Source organism: Triticum dicoccoides, chromosome 5A (assembly GCF_002162155.2).
Source record: "Triticum dicoccoides isolate Atlit2015 ecotype Zavitan chromosome 5A, WEW_v2.0, whole genome shotgun sequence".
Lineage (NCBI taxonomy): Eukaryota > Viridiplantae > Streptophyta > Magnoliopsida > Poales > Poaceae > Triticum > Triticum dicoccoides.
This window is the reverse complement of record NC_041388.1, coordinates 219024988-219039939: the sequence shown is the minus strand read 5'-3', so window position 1 is coordinate 219039939 and position 14952 is coordinate 219024988.

The following is a 14952-nucleotide window of genomic DNA, read 5'->3' as shown; positions in this document are numbered from 1 at the left end:
TGTTCCTATCGACTCGGGGTTACTATTGAGATGGCTGTGCAGGATGCTGCCTATTCCATGATGACCATCATGCGAGTCTGAACTGGCCTGCTTCGGAACACCGACTTCCATTACATGCCAGCTTCACTTCCGGGAGCGCAAGGGTATCTTCAGGCTATCTATGCTGACTCCACTCAGGAGGACTCATTAACTCGTACCACTGCCGAGATGCTCGAAGATAAGGACCGAGAGAATCGGGCCTTGAGGCTGGAGCTTTTCAATACCCGTGCTGATCATTGGGCCACATTGACTCGGTTTGCACCTGCGGTGCAAGCTGGATGTATGGATACAAGGGATCTGTATCCTGTGAGATCTGCTCTGCCAGACATGGTGGATTGGCGTGATGTGGGAGGCATCACCCCACCCCATGGTCCCTGCAGGCCACTGTTTGTTGGTCCAGGACCTCACCCTAGCCCCTTTGGTCCACAAGCTCCTCAGGACCGTCTGTTCCCGGATGATCACGTTGAACTTCCAGGCTATGGAGGTGACTTCTATGAGGACTACTACGGAGCCGTCTGAGTTAGCAGTAGTACCACTAGTATTGTAATAGTTGTATCTTCACTGTCCTGCGTGACTTGTGGAATATGACTTTGTGTGTAATCGATTCCGGAGGTGTAGACAAATAATGTATAGGAGCTTGGAATGCCTCCGATGAGATGTAATGTCTTTCACCGTAGTTGTACTCTAGCCTGGGCTTGTACTAAACTATGTACGGTGTGTATGACCAATGGTATATATATGGCAGTTTCTATATTACCATGTCGTGCAATGAACATCTTAGCATTCCATGTTATCCATTACATTCTGCACTTCCTTGCTAAGTTGTGCCATCCTTATCTAAACCCTTGTCTTGTTTTCTCCTAGGATGGTCAACACCCGCAGCAACCCTGCTGCCCCGGAGCAGGGGGAAGCCAGTGCAGCTAGGGGTGAAAATCTGCCTCACCCGCCTTCCCTGGCCGAAGTGATGCTGGAGGCGGAAAGAAACAAGCGTGAGACTAACCGCCTGCTAGAGCGGATTGAGCAGAACACTGCACGCCATCCGTGAAATGACTTGGTGTCAATCAATGACTTTATCAAGCTATACCCACCAAAGTTTAACCATTCCGTCGAGCCCCTCGACGCGGATGACTGGCTTTGCAACATCACCCACAAGCTACGTTCTGCCAACGTAGCCGAAGCTGATAAAGTTACTTACGCTGCCTACCATCTCGAAGGCCCTGCTAGCATCTGGTGGGAAAATTTTGAAGCTATGCGCTCGGTCGCCCAAATCACTACTTGGGCTGAATTCAGTGAGGCTTTCCGAGAGCATCACATTCCGGAAGGACTCATAGATCGTAAGAGGGAGGAGTTTTGCAATTTCACCCAAGGAAGACTGACTGTGGATGCATATAGCTGTGAATTTGGGAATCTGGCACGTTATGCTCTTGAAGAAGTATCTACCGACGCTAAGAAGCAGGCAAAGTTCCACAAGGGCCTTAGCCCTGAGCTTCACAGCGATCATCGTCTGCACGAGTGCACATCCAGAAGTTGGTTAATAAATCCATCAGCGCTGAGACAGGCCAGTCTGACTATGACGCTTCACGCAAACACTCACGTGATTTTGGCTCTTCATCCGGCTCTGGAGCTCAGAAGCGCCGGGTGTGGATCCCAAGCACGGCACTGCCACCCAGGTTCATTCCGAGGCCATCCTTTGAGGCGCCTCGTCCCAACCAGTAGTTTGTACCGCCCAAGCCCAATGGTGGCCCCGCTGCTAATGCTGCTCCACGCCCCAATGAGGTGACATGCTTCAAGTGTGGAGAGCCGGGTCACTATAGTCGAGAGTGTCCCCAGAACAACCCCAATCAGACTAGAAAGTCCGTTGGCCATGGTAAGCCAGCGGGAAAGACATTCTACACCAAGCCGGTCACCACTGCACGTGGCCATGTCAACTATGTCTCAGCCGAGGAGGCTCACGAGGATCCTAATGTCGTCCTTGGTACGCTCCTTGTTAACTGCCATCCGACATCTGTTCTTTTCGATACTGGAGCATCTCATTCATTCATATCCGAGAACTATGCTCGATTGCATAACACGACATTCTGTGACATGCCCACTTCCATGGTAATTCAAACTCCGGGTTCCAAATGGCAAACTTCTAGTGTAAGCCATGGGAAAGAAATTATTGTCGATAGACTTGTCTTCCTTGCATCCTTAATATCTCTCAAGTCCTCGGACATAAACATCATCTTGGGTATGGACTGGATGTCAGCTCATTATGCTAAGATTGATTGTGCCACTAGAACCGTTCAACTTACTCATCCATCGGGCAAGACAGTCAATGTCTTAACTCGAGTGGCCAAGCGCCAGCTTTACTCCCTAAATGCCAACCCCCTTCCAGGCCTTGAGGATGTTCCGGTAGTCCGGGACTTCCCGGATGTCTTTCCTGAAGAACTTCCAGGTGTTCCACCTGACAGGGATGTCGAGTTCGTGATAGACCTTGTCCCAGGAACCGTTCCAATTTCTAGGAGACCATACAAGATGGCACCCTTACAACTAGCCGAGCTTAAGAATCAACTCGATGAGTCCTTGAAAAAGGGTTTCATCCGTCCTAGTTCCTCTCCTTGGGCTTGCCCCGTCCTCTTCATCAAGAAGAAGGATGGAATGGATCGAATAGTTGTAGATTACCGACCTGTCAACCTGGTCACCATCAAGAACAAGTATCCGCTTCCCATGATCAACGATCTGTATGATCAGCTCGCTGGATCCTCGGTCTTTTCCAAGATGGATTTGAGGTTAGGCTACCATCAGATCAAAATCAGAAATGGGGACATTCCCAAAACGGCCTTTGTTACTCGTTATGGCCAATACGAGTACACCGTTATGTCCTTCGGTTTAACCAATGCCCCAGCTACCTTCTCTCGGTTAATGAACTCGGTCTTCATGGAGTACTTGGATAAATTCGTCGTAGTATACCTCGATGACATACTCATCTACTCCAAGAATGAAGAGGAACATGATGAACATCTAAGGCTGGTATTGATGAAACTTCGAGAGCATCGCCTTTATGCCAAATTCTCCAAGTGTGAATTTTGGTTGCCAGAAGTGACCTATCTAGGCCATGTAATCTCTGGTAAGGGTATTGCTATCAATCCCGAGCGAGTTCAAGCCGTCCTTGATTGGACTCCACCTGAGATGGTCAAGCAAGTTCGGAGTTTCCTTGGCTTAGCGAGCTATTGTCGCCGCTTCATCGAGAATTTCTCCAAGGTTGCTAAACCTCTAATTGAACTCCTCAAGAAAGATAAAAGGTTCGAGTGGACTCCACAGTGCGAGTTCAGTTTTCAGGAACTGAAAAGACGCCTGACATCTGCTCCCGTACTGGTACCACCAGATTTCTCCAAGGACTTCATTATCTATTGCGACGCCTCGCGACAAGGACTAGGCTGCATACTCATGCAGGATCGTCAGGTAATTGCCTATGCTTCACGGCAATTACACCCACATGAGGAAAACTATCCCACACATGATCTAGAGCTTGCAGCTGTAGTTCATGCACTCAAAACTTGGCCACATTACCTCCTTGGTAATCGTTGCGAGATCTTCACCGATCACCAAAGTTTGAAATATATCTTCACCCAACCGGATTTGAATCTCAGGCAATGACGTTGGGTCGAGTTGATCTCGGATTACGACTTAGGAATAACTTACACCCCGGGCAAAGCCAATGTCATGGCTGATGCGCTAAGTCGTAAATCTTATTGTAACAACCTGATGTTACACCAAAGCCAACCACTTCTCCACGAGGAATTTCGTAAGCTCAATCTTCACATTGTTCCTCGAGGATTCCTATCCACACTGGTGGAGAAACCTACCCTTATGGATCAGGTCATCAAGGCACAGAAGGTAGATCCGGGAATCTCCCGTATTAAGAGAAACATTAAGAAAGGAGTCGCGAATTGTTTCTCCGTTGATGATCAAGGTGTCGTATACTTTGGAAACCGCTTAGTGGTTCCAAAGGCACGAAACCTGAGGCGGCTGATCCTTAAGGAAGCTCATGAATCCCCTGTCACCATTCATCCCGGTAGTACTAAAATGTATCAAGACCTATGCCAGAGGTTTTGGTGGATTAGGATGAAGAGAGAAATCGCTCAATACATTGCTAATTGCGACGTTTGTCGTCGTGTTAAAGCAGAGCATCAACGGCCTGCTGGCACCCTTCAACCTTTGGCTATTCCCGAGTGGAAATGGGATAAAATCAGTATGGATTTCATCACTGGGTTTCCCAGGACCAAGAGAGGGAATAATGCCATCTTCGTCGTGATCGACCACCTTTCCAAGGTAGCCCATTTCCTACCTGTTTGTGAGAGTATCATCGCTAGCCAGCTAGCTGAGTTATACATCTCTCGAATAGTGTCACTTCATGGTGTCCCAATGGAAATTAACTCAGACCGTGGGAGTCTCTCCACCTCTCGATTTTGGGAAAGTTTCCAAAATGCTATGGGAACTCGTCTCTCTTTTAGCACCACCTTCCATCCTCAATCAAGTGGTCAAGTAGAGCGAGTCAATCAAATTCTGGAAGATATGCTCCAAGCTTCTGTCATCTCATTCGGAATGGGTTGGGAGAATTGCCTTCCATTCGCGGAGTTTTCTTATAACAATAGTTATCAAGCTAGCTTGGGCAAGGCTCCTTTCTAAGTTCTCTATGGACAAAAATGTCAAACGCCTCTTAACTGGTCAGAAACCGCGGAAAGACAACTCTTTGGCCCGAATATGATTCAGGAAGCAGAAGAGCAGGTTCGTGTTATTCGTGAGAAATTGAAAACAGCCCAATCTCGTCAAAAGAGACAATATGATCGTAAACATAAGCTTATGACTTATGAAGTTGGCAAGAAGGCTTACCTTCGGGTTACTCCATTAAAGGGAACCCATCGTTTCAGTATCAAAGGCAAATTGGCTCCTTGTTACATCGGACCCTTTCGTATTCTTGCCAAACGAGGAGAAGTTGCCTACCAATTGGAACTACCTTCGCATCTTTCCAGAGTTCACGATGTCTTCCACGTTTCTCAAATCAGGCGTTGCTTCGCGGATCCTATCCATGGAGTGGACCACGAAACGCTTGATTTACAAGATAACCTCTCATATCGGGAATATCATGTTCGTATCCTTAATCAAGCCGAGCGTACCACTCGACATCATAATATCAAGTTTATCAAGGTTCAATTGTCACACCATTCCGAGAAAGAAGCCACTTGGGAAAGGGAGGATCGTCTTCGACTCGAGTACCCCACCTTCTTTCCGGAGGATCCTAAATCTCGGGACGAGATTCTTTTGACTGGGGGTGAGTTGTCACACCCTAGCTAGTTCAAGCATTAGAGTGTGCATCATGTTTAAATTCCTCTTAAATTTGAAATAGGGAAGACAGAACCCCCAGCACCCCCTGGAACAACTAGGGTTTAATAAAAACTTTTCCAATGAACCTGAAATGCCCTTCTAAAAAGCCCACCCTTTTTGTTTTGGGTTAAAACCTTTGACAAAAATGGTGCACATTTTTCTAGGACATCAGAGGTCATTGGATTAATCCTTATGGTATTTGCATTTGGGCATTTAAATGCTATAAAATATTTTAAATGCTCAAATAATCATAAACTAAAATGTTTGCTGTTGGATATATTCTAAGCAGTGGCCATGATTAATTTTATGATTTTTGGTAATGCCCTGGCATTTTTAATAAAGCCCTGAAGTTACAGAAATAATAAATAAATAAATAAAACAGAAATGGGGAGAAAGAACAGGGACTTACCTGGCGCAGCACACTAGCCCACCTGGCTCGGCCCAGTCCACTGGCTCATGCCAGTCGTCCCCCTCCTCTCGCCAGGAGGTCGAGGAGCGCGTGGCCGGCGCCCGCGGCCACACGCCGGCCACCTCCTGCTTCCGCCGACGCCCTGGAGGCGTCCACGAGTGCCACACCGACCCCCACGTCTCCCTCACTTTCTTCCCACTCTCCCCATGGCCTCTCCCCCTCTCTAGCTCTCTCCCCATCTTCCTGCCGAGCGCAGCCGTCGCCGCGGACAAGCTTCACCGCAGCCACCGCCATCCATTCGTTGCCCCGTCATGCCAGGAAGCTCCGCCGTCGTTGACTACATCAAGTAGGCCGAGCCCCAAGCGCTCGCTCGCCCCGGAGACGCTGCACCGAGCTCGTCCTCAACTCCGGCCACCGGAGATCCCCTTTGCCGCCCCGCTCGCTCCAGCCCTTCCCCGAGCTCGCCGTTCGCTGCCCTGCAACCGTTGTGAGCTCCACCACCATTTTCCCCTCTCCCCGCGCTCGTCCGCGTCCTCTAACCACCTCTGCCATCGAAGCCGAAGCTCGCTGCCGCCACCGCATGTCGCCGTCATGGCCATGGCCACGTTGGGACGCCACCGAGCACGCCTTCGTCTTCCACGCACTCGCAGGAGCCCGTAGCACCCCCGCATGCCCCTCGCCGTGCCCCCTAGCGACTAGCTCGACCTCACCCGAGCTCCGGCCACCCCAGCTCCACCCACTGCCACAACTCGACGCGGCTTCCTCCCTGCATCACGTAGATAGTCTCCGCCGCCCATTTGGTCGCCGAAGTGCAAATCCCGCACTGCTCCGCCGCGTCTGGCCTCGCCGGCGGCTAGACGCCGGCGAGTTTGACTCTGTTTGACCCCTGTGTGGGCCCAGGTTGACCCTCCTGAGTCTATGAGAGGTGGGGCCAGTCTGCTAATTAGTTTAGGATTAGTTTTAACTAATTTTAATTAGTTTAGTCACTGACATGTGGGCCCAGGCCCCACTGACAGCTAATTAGTGTTAATTTAATTCTGTCATTTAGCTGAGTCACTGACAGACATGGCCCACCAGTCAGGTTTGACCTGGCCAACCCAGTTGACGGCTGACGTCACACCTATGTCATGCTGACGCATTAATTCAATTACTGGATTTATTCTTTAATAGGAAATTCCAGAAAATAGCCAAAATTCTAAAAATCATAGTCAACCATAGCTCCAAATGCAAAGATTTATATATGAAAATGATTAGAAAAATTCAATCTATCCATCTGTAATGGTTTCATGCATGACAAAATAAGTTAACCTTGCTTTTTAATCAGAATAAGATAATGCACTAATAAGGCCATGTTAAATGAGCTAACATTTGAATCTTTGATTCCAATGAGTTCATTCCATCCTGTTTTAGCTTGCATTAGGCCAAGACACATTCATTTTGCCATGTCATAGCATGCATCATACTGTTGCATATTGTCATGTGTTGATTATGTTCGGTGTATCTTTCGTGGTAGGTTCTGCCTCCGAGGATAACCCCGAGTATCCGTCTGAAGGGCAGTACCCTACTACCACTACAACAGGCAAGCAACCATTGATCATTTCGATACAAACCCATGTTCTTGCTTCTGCTCTTGTTTACTGTATTAAGACAGCATGTGTAGGAGTTGATTGAGCCATGTATGTGATTCCTACCTTGCTATGCCTGCTATGCTTAGAGTTGTGTCAGGTCTGGTCCATCTAGGTGATGGGCTAGAGTGAAATGGTTATATCAGTAATGTGAGGGATGTGATGAACATGATTTGGTAAAGGGATCGATGAGAGGCCATGTAGGAGTACATGGTGAGTTGTTTCATTGAGGCCGTCCATAAGAACTGAGATTTGTATGTGTGATTTAAGATGCAGTTGCTACCATACATTGGGCCCGAAACCAATGGACCCTCTCGGCTTCTTATTCACCCTAGTACTCTGTCCAGGAGTTGCAAATAGTTTCTGGTGTTTGTAGGTTATGTGTTGGCGGCCGTGCGTAGCGCTGATCCTAGGGGTGGGCTATGTTGCGGTAGATACACCGTGGCACGGTGTACCGAGTCGCCCGTTTGGTGTCTCAGGAACCCTGTTCACATCGTTCGGGGCCGTATGTGGAAACCTCGGCCGGACTCCCTGCGGATGGAACCTGGATAGGCGATACACCTGGACTAGAGACTTGAGTGTTTGGGTAGGCCGTGGCCGACACCCTCGTTGGGCTTCCGCTTGAAGGTTGCCGAGTACATGTCGCGTAAACGGCGGTAAGTGGTGAAAGCGTGTATGAAGAAGTACACCCCTGCATGGTATAAAACTATTCGAATAGCCGCGTCCACGGTAAAGGACTACTTGGTTGCCTATACAGTTCATAGACAAGTTAATGGTTACTACTAAAAGACTCAAGATAAGTGTGAGTACCGAGGATGGCCCTCTCGTAGGATGACGAGGGAGGATCCCCGGTGGAGTATTGTGTTGGTGAGTAGTGGACTCGTGTGCGAAAACTATTTTACTAGTGGAGTTCCATAGGATAGCCTAGCCAAGAGTCAAAGCTGGCTTGCTGCAATAACCCCACCACCTTCTTGAGAATGAGCATATATAGTAGGTTCTATTGTAAGACTTGCTGAGTACCTTTGTACTCATGTTTGCTTAATTACTGTCTTCAGACGACAACACCGCCCCCTCCGATGGGTTCTACGTAGACCTTGATGTCGACGAGTGACTAGCCACCCAGGTGGTGATCCTGGCCATGGAGGGCCCTATGTAGATAGACAGGCTTCGAAAGCCTTCTTGCTTTCTAGTGTCTGTACCCAAACTATTTACTTCCGCTTGTGCTTGTATGATTGTATGACTTGAGTGTTGGGTCGTGTGACCCCTACTTGTATGAACATGTTATGTATGGCTCTCTGGAGCCTTTAAATAAAGTACTTGAGTTGTAGAGTTTTGTTGTGATGCCATATTGTATGTACTCATATCGGGCATATTGTGTGTATGATTGAAATGCTTGGTATGAGTGGGATCCGACAATCTAGTTGTTTATCCTTGGCAGCCTTTCTTATGGGGAAATGTAGTCTAGTGTTCGTCGAGCCATAGTAGTCCGCTACAGCCCGGTTCACCGGAGTCCTGCTAGCCCAGCACTACTGCTCAGGACACTTGACTGGCCGGCATGTGTTTCACTTCGTTCCTATGTCTGTCCCTTCGGGGAAATGTCACGCGGTGACATCCGGAGTCCTGCCTAGCCTGCTACAGCCCGGGTTCCCTAGAGTCCTGTTAGCCCAGTGCTACAGCCCGGAATCACTCGCTGATGACCGACATGCTCGATGTGATTCATGTATGCCTATCTCCATAGGCCTGTGCCGCTTTGGGTTCACGACTAGCCATGTCGGCCCGGGTTCTCTGTCATATGGATGCTAGCGACACTATCATATACGTGAGCCAAAAGGCACAAACGGTCCCGGGCCATGGTAAGGCGACACCCGTGGGATACCGTGCGTGAGGCCGCAATGTGATATGAGGTGTTACCGGCTAGATCGATGTGACTTGGAATCGGGGTCCTGACACCACAAAGAACAAAGAGATAACTCCATTCGAGGAATGGGAGAAGAAAAGGTTAAAACTCTCTTATCTGCGAACATGGGGTTGTGTGGCGAAAGTCAATGCTCCAATTTCAAAGAAGCGGAAGCTTGGACCAAAGACTGTGGATTGTGTTTTCCTAGGATATGCTTTTCATTGCATTGGCTATAGATTCTTGGTTGTAAAATCTGAGGTACCTGACATGCATGTCGGTACGATCATGGAGTCAAATGATGCAACTTTCTTTGAAGATATCTTTCCCATGAAGGATATGGCTACCTCATCTAATCAGGAGATGCCTAATTCATCGAATCAGGAACCAGTTACAATTACCGAACCTACAATTTTGATGGAACACTTTGAAAGTCCTGTGGAGGAGAACAATGAAGTTCCTATTAGGAGCAAGAGACAGAGGATTGCAAAGTCCTTTGGTGATGATTTTCTTGTGTACCTCATAGATGACACTCCCAGTTCTATTTCAGAGGCCTATGCATCTGAAGATGCTGACTACTGGAAGGAAGCGGTTCGTAGCGAGATGGATTCCATCTTGGCAAATGAAACTTGGGAGATAACTGATCGTCCTTATGGGTGCAAACCTATAGGATGCAAATGGGTATTCAAGAAGAAGCTTAGGCCTGATGGTACTATTGAAAAGTACAAGGCTTGGCTCATGGCTAAGGGTTATACACAAAAGAAAGGTGAAGACTTCTTTGATACTTACTCACCTGTGGCTCGACTGACTACTATTCGAGTTCTACTTTCACTAGCTGCCTCGCATGGTCTTCTCGTTCATCAGATGGATGTTAAGACTCCTTTCCGAAATGGAGAGTTCGACGAGGAAATTTATATGGAACAACCAGATGGGTTTGTACTAGATGGTCAGGAAGGGAAAGTGTGCATGTTGCTGAAGTCTTTGTACGGACTTAAGCAAGCACCCAAACAGTGGCATGAGAAGTTTGAAAGAACTTTAACAGCTGGAGGCTTTGTTGTGAACGGAGCTGACAAATGTGTGTACTATCGCCATGGTGGGGGCAAGGGAGTTATCCTATGCTTGTATGTTGATGACATACTGATTTTCGGAACCAATCTGAATGTTATTAAGGAGGTCAAGCATTTCCTATCTCGTTGTTTTGAGATGAAGGATTTAGGAGTGGCTGATGTCATTCTGAACATCAAGTTGTTGAGAGACGATGATGGTGGGATTACATTGCTTCAATCTCACTATGTGGAAAAGATCTTGAGTCGCTTTGGCTATAGTGACTACAAGCCCTCTCTAACACCATATGATGCTAGTGTGTTGCTTCGAAAGAATCGAAGAATTGCTAGAGACCAATTGAAGTATTCTCAGATTATTGGCTCGCTTATGTACTTAGCCAGTGCTACAAGACCTGACATCTCTTTTGCTATTAGCACACTAAGTCGGTTTGTTTCAAAACCAGGAGATGTGCATTGGAAAGCTCTAGAAAGAGTTTTGCGTTATTTGAAAGGCACTGCAAATTATGGAATTCACTACACCGGGCATCCAAAGGTGCTTGAAGGGTATAGTGACTCAAACTGGATCTCAGATGCTGATGAGATAAAGGCCACGAGCGGTTATGTATTCACTCATGGAGGTGGCGCTGTTTCTTGGAAGTCTTGCAAGCAGACCATCTTAACGAGGTCAACAATGGAAGCAGAACTCACAGCACTAGATACAGCTATGGTTGAAGCAGATTTGTTTCGCCGGCTCTTGAATGACTTGCCGGTTGTTCAGAAACCTGTATCGGGTGTCCTTATGAACTGCGACAATCAAATTGTGATCATGAAAGTGAGCAGCTCAAAGGATAACATGAAGTCATAAAGACACATTCAGAGAAGGTTAAAGTCTGTCAGGAAAATGAAAAACTCCGGAGTTATTGCGTTGGATTATATTCAAACATCTAAAAATCTGGCAGATCCTTTTACCAAGGGTCTATCACGTAATGTGATAGATAATGCATTGAGGAAGATGGGTATGAGACCCACAATATGAGTTGTTCACAGTTGTAACCTGTGCTTTGTGATCGGAGATCCCGTGAATTAGATGTGGAAGACAAGCTGTTGGTCAACTGAGAGGAGAGTATCCTTACTATTCACAATACCACTCCATGAAGATGCAATACTCTCCTAATCTGCATGGCAGGTTGATGTATATCTTACTGTGTTCTAAGTGGCTTATTTAAGCAGAGATGTTATCCTGCAGAATATCTTTCGAAGAACACACCTATATGAGTCTGATTGTCTAACGTCACAATCTATGAGAGTAGGGTTCTCTCTAGTAAACTCATGAAAGGTCACGGAGTATGACGCATAAGCTCCACCCGCGGGGAAGATCCATGGTAGCCACGTATCGGTCAAGGCTTTATGTGAAGCTAGATTCGCAGAAAACTGGCAGTTCAAGGCCCAGTCCACAGTTCAAGTTGCTTACTAGTGTAGCATAGAGTTCTAGGTGAAGTTCAACTTAATAGTCTCGACTGCAGTACCGGTATATAAAACAGTGTTTTCGAACCAAAGGCAAATTTCTGTGTGCCTCTGGGATCTGGTGGGGGATTGCTGGAATTTAGTCTATTTTGGGCAGCCCAATAACTATTTCAGAAATTCCTAATAAATCCTAGAGGCCCACTTAGCCCATTTGTGCAAGGCAAGGGATACTACTAAAGTTTAGTCCGACATAGCTAGTTTAGTGGGAGTTGGACCTCCTTATAAGGGAGGTTCTTTCCCCACTTGTACGAGCATGAGAACAAGAGGGATATCCACGCGCGCTCCTCCTCCGCCGCCCGCCTCGTCACGACGCGCCGCGGGTTGCGCGAATGAGCCGAGCCGATATCTAAATTTTTGCCACGCACGACGGGTGTACGAAAGGTCACGTGGGAGTTGAAACGTTTTCTGTAGTGGACACTGAATTCGAACGGCGCGCCTCTTCGGCCGGTGCCTGTTCACTTCATCTGCCTTCGTTGCTTCACCTCCTGCCATAGCCTCTTCGCGTCCTTCTCATGTGCCTATATAAGAGAGGTCGCTCCTCTCCAGAGACACACAACAGAAGCTCCTCTTCCTCTCGCCACAAAGTTCCAACCACTGCGTTGCTGCTAAGTTCTTCCCCATCCCGTCTTGCGGCGTGCACCGCAGGTCGGGACAGTAGGCCTCCAAAACCGCACCTTTTTAGTCCTGTACGCGAGAAGGGTGATAAGGTTTTTGGGGAGCGCTCAGCGCGACTACTGGCTGCTTCATCATGGACGATCCGGTCGCCGACGACTACTTCCCCGATGACGACTTCTTCCCCGACGTCCACGACCTCCTCGGCGACATGGCAGGCGAGGACACCGACCCCAAGTTCAGCGCTTCTGCTGCTACTGTCCCGTACATGTTCTTGTCTTTCCTGTTAAAGGTTCTGCCGCAGTTCCTTGTTCTAGTCCTTGTCCTACACATGATAGGTTCTCCTTCATATATGCTACTTGCTATACTGTCTGCTTTAGATATGATAGGCTACGGTTCATATATGCAGAAGTTATTTACCTTCTCTTTGTCAGAACGCATGACTTGTTTTATTTCTACTATATTAGTCATGCTTTATCTAGTATTTCTGTTAATAAAATCATTTGGTAAATTGCTCATTTTTCCAACAATCCAAAAACCTTATTATAGGCAATTTACCCCAAGTGGTTTTGCTGCTTCCATGAGACCTCCTATGTTTGAGGGTATCCACTATAAGAGGTGGCGCGTGAGAGCAGTCTTATGGTTTCAAACCATGAGTTGCTATGATGCCACTCTCGGCAAACCTGAAGGAGAGCTTGATGCTCAACAGGCACAAGCTTTTCAGAAAATGGATACTCTGTTTAAGGCTGCTCTCTTGAGTGTTCTTGGTGAGAACATAGTTGATGCTTATGCGTCAATTGATAATGGAAAAGATATGTGGGATGCACTCGAGGCCAAGTTTGGGGTCTCGGATGCTGGCACTGAGCTGTACATCATGGAGCAATTCTATGATTACAGGATGACTGAAGAGCGCTCCGTGGTTGAGCAAGCTCATGAGATACAGTCATTTGCTAGAGAACTTGAGCACTTTAGTTGTATGCTACCGGACAAGTTTGTTTCCGTAGGTATCATCACTAAGCTTCCCCCTTCATGGAGGAACTTTGCTACCTTGCTGAAGCATAAGAGGCAGGAGTTTTCCGTCCCGGATCTCATTGGCTCTCTTGATGTGGAAGAAAAGGCGAGAGCAAAGGACACACGTGCTCGAGGTATTGAGGGAGGATCTAGTGCCACTGTGGTACAGAAGCAGAACTTCCAGCCCCACGAGTTCAAGAACAAGGGAAAGTTTGATGAAAAAGCAAAGTTTGATGGGAAGAACAAGGCTGTGCAATACACGAACTTCAAGAAGAAGAATGGCAAGAAGAAAGGTGCTTGTCATGTGTGTGGGGATCCTGATCATTGGGCTCCTAGTTACCCTAATCGCTATGACAAGTGTCATCCTGGGAAAGGCGGCAAGACCGCTAATGTTGTCATTGGAGACACTGACATGAAGGATGCTGGGTATGGTATATTTCCCACTATTCTTTCAGTATGTCATTCTCCTGACTGGTTGATTGACCCGGGTGCTAATCTGCATGTATGCGGTGATATTTCCATGTTTTCGTTTTATGATACCGCAGGGACTTCAACCGTGCTGATGGGCAACGGTTCAAGTGCTTCTGTTCGTGGTGTTGGCACGGTCGATCTGAAGTTTACTTCGGGGAAGATCGTGCGGCTGAAGAACGTGCATTATGTCCCTCCGTCAATAAAAATCTTGTTAGCGGATCTCTTCTGTGTAGAGATGGCTACAAGCTTGTCTTTGAGTCGAATAAATTTATAATATCCAAGTATGGAACCTTTGTTGGTAAAGGCTATGAGTCAGGAGGCTTGTTTCATTTATCCTTATCAGACATTTGCAATAAAGTTGTTAATCATATTTGCAACAATAGTGAATCCAATGTGTGGCATTCACGTCTTTGTCATGTTAACTTTGGTTGCATGTCGCGACTAGCGAAGTTGAACTTAATCCCTAGTTTCACCACCGTCAAGGGATCTAAGTGTCAAGTGTGTGTGCAAGCTAAGCAACCTCGTAAGTCTCACACAACTGCGGAAATAAGAAATCTTGCACCACTAGAGCTCATACATTCAGATCTATGTGAAATGAATGGTGTGTTGACAAAAGGTGGAAAGAAATATTTCATGACGTTAATTGATGACTCCACTAGATACTGCCGTGTGTATCTTCTGAAATCTAAGGATGAGGCTTTGAACTTTTTCAAGATCTATAAGGATGAAGTGGAAAACCAACTTGATCGGAAAATCAAGAGGCTTAGGTCCGACCGTGGTGGACAGTATTTTTCCAATGAGTTTGATACTTTTTGTGTGGAACATGGTATAATCCATGAGAGGACGCCTCCCTACTCACCTCAGTCAAATGGGGTGGCCGAAAGAAAGAACTGTACTCTAACTTATTTGGTTAACGCCATGTTAGACACATCGGGTCTCTCCAAGGTATGGTGGGGG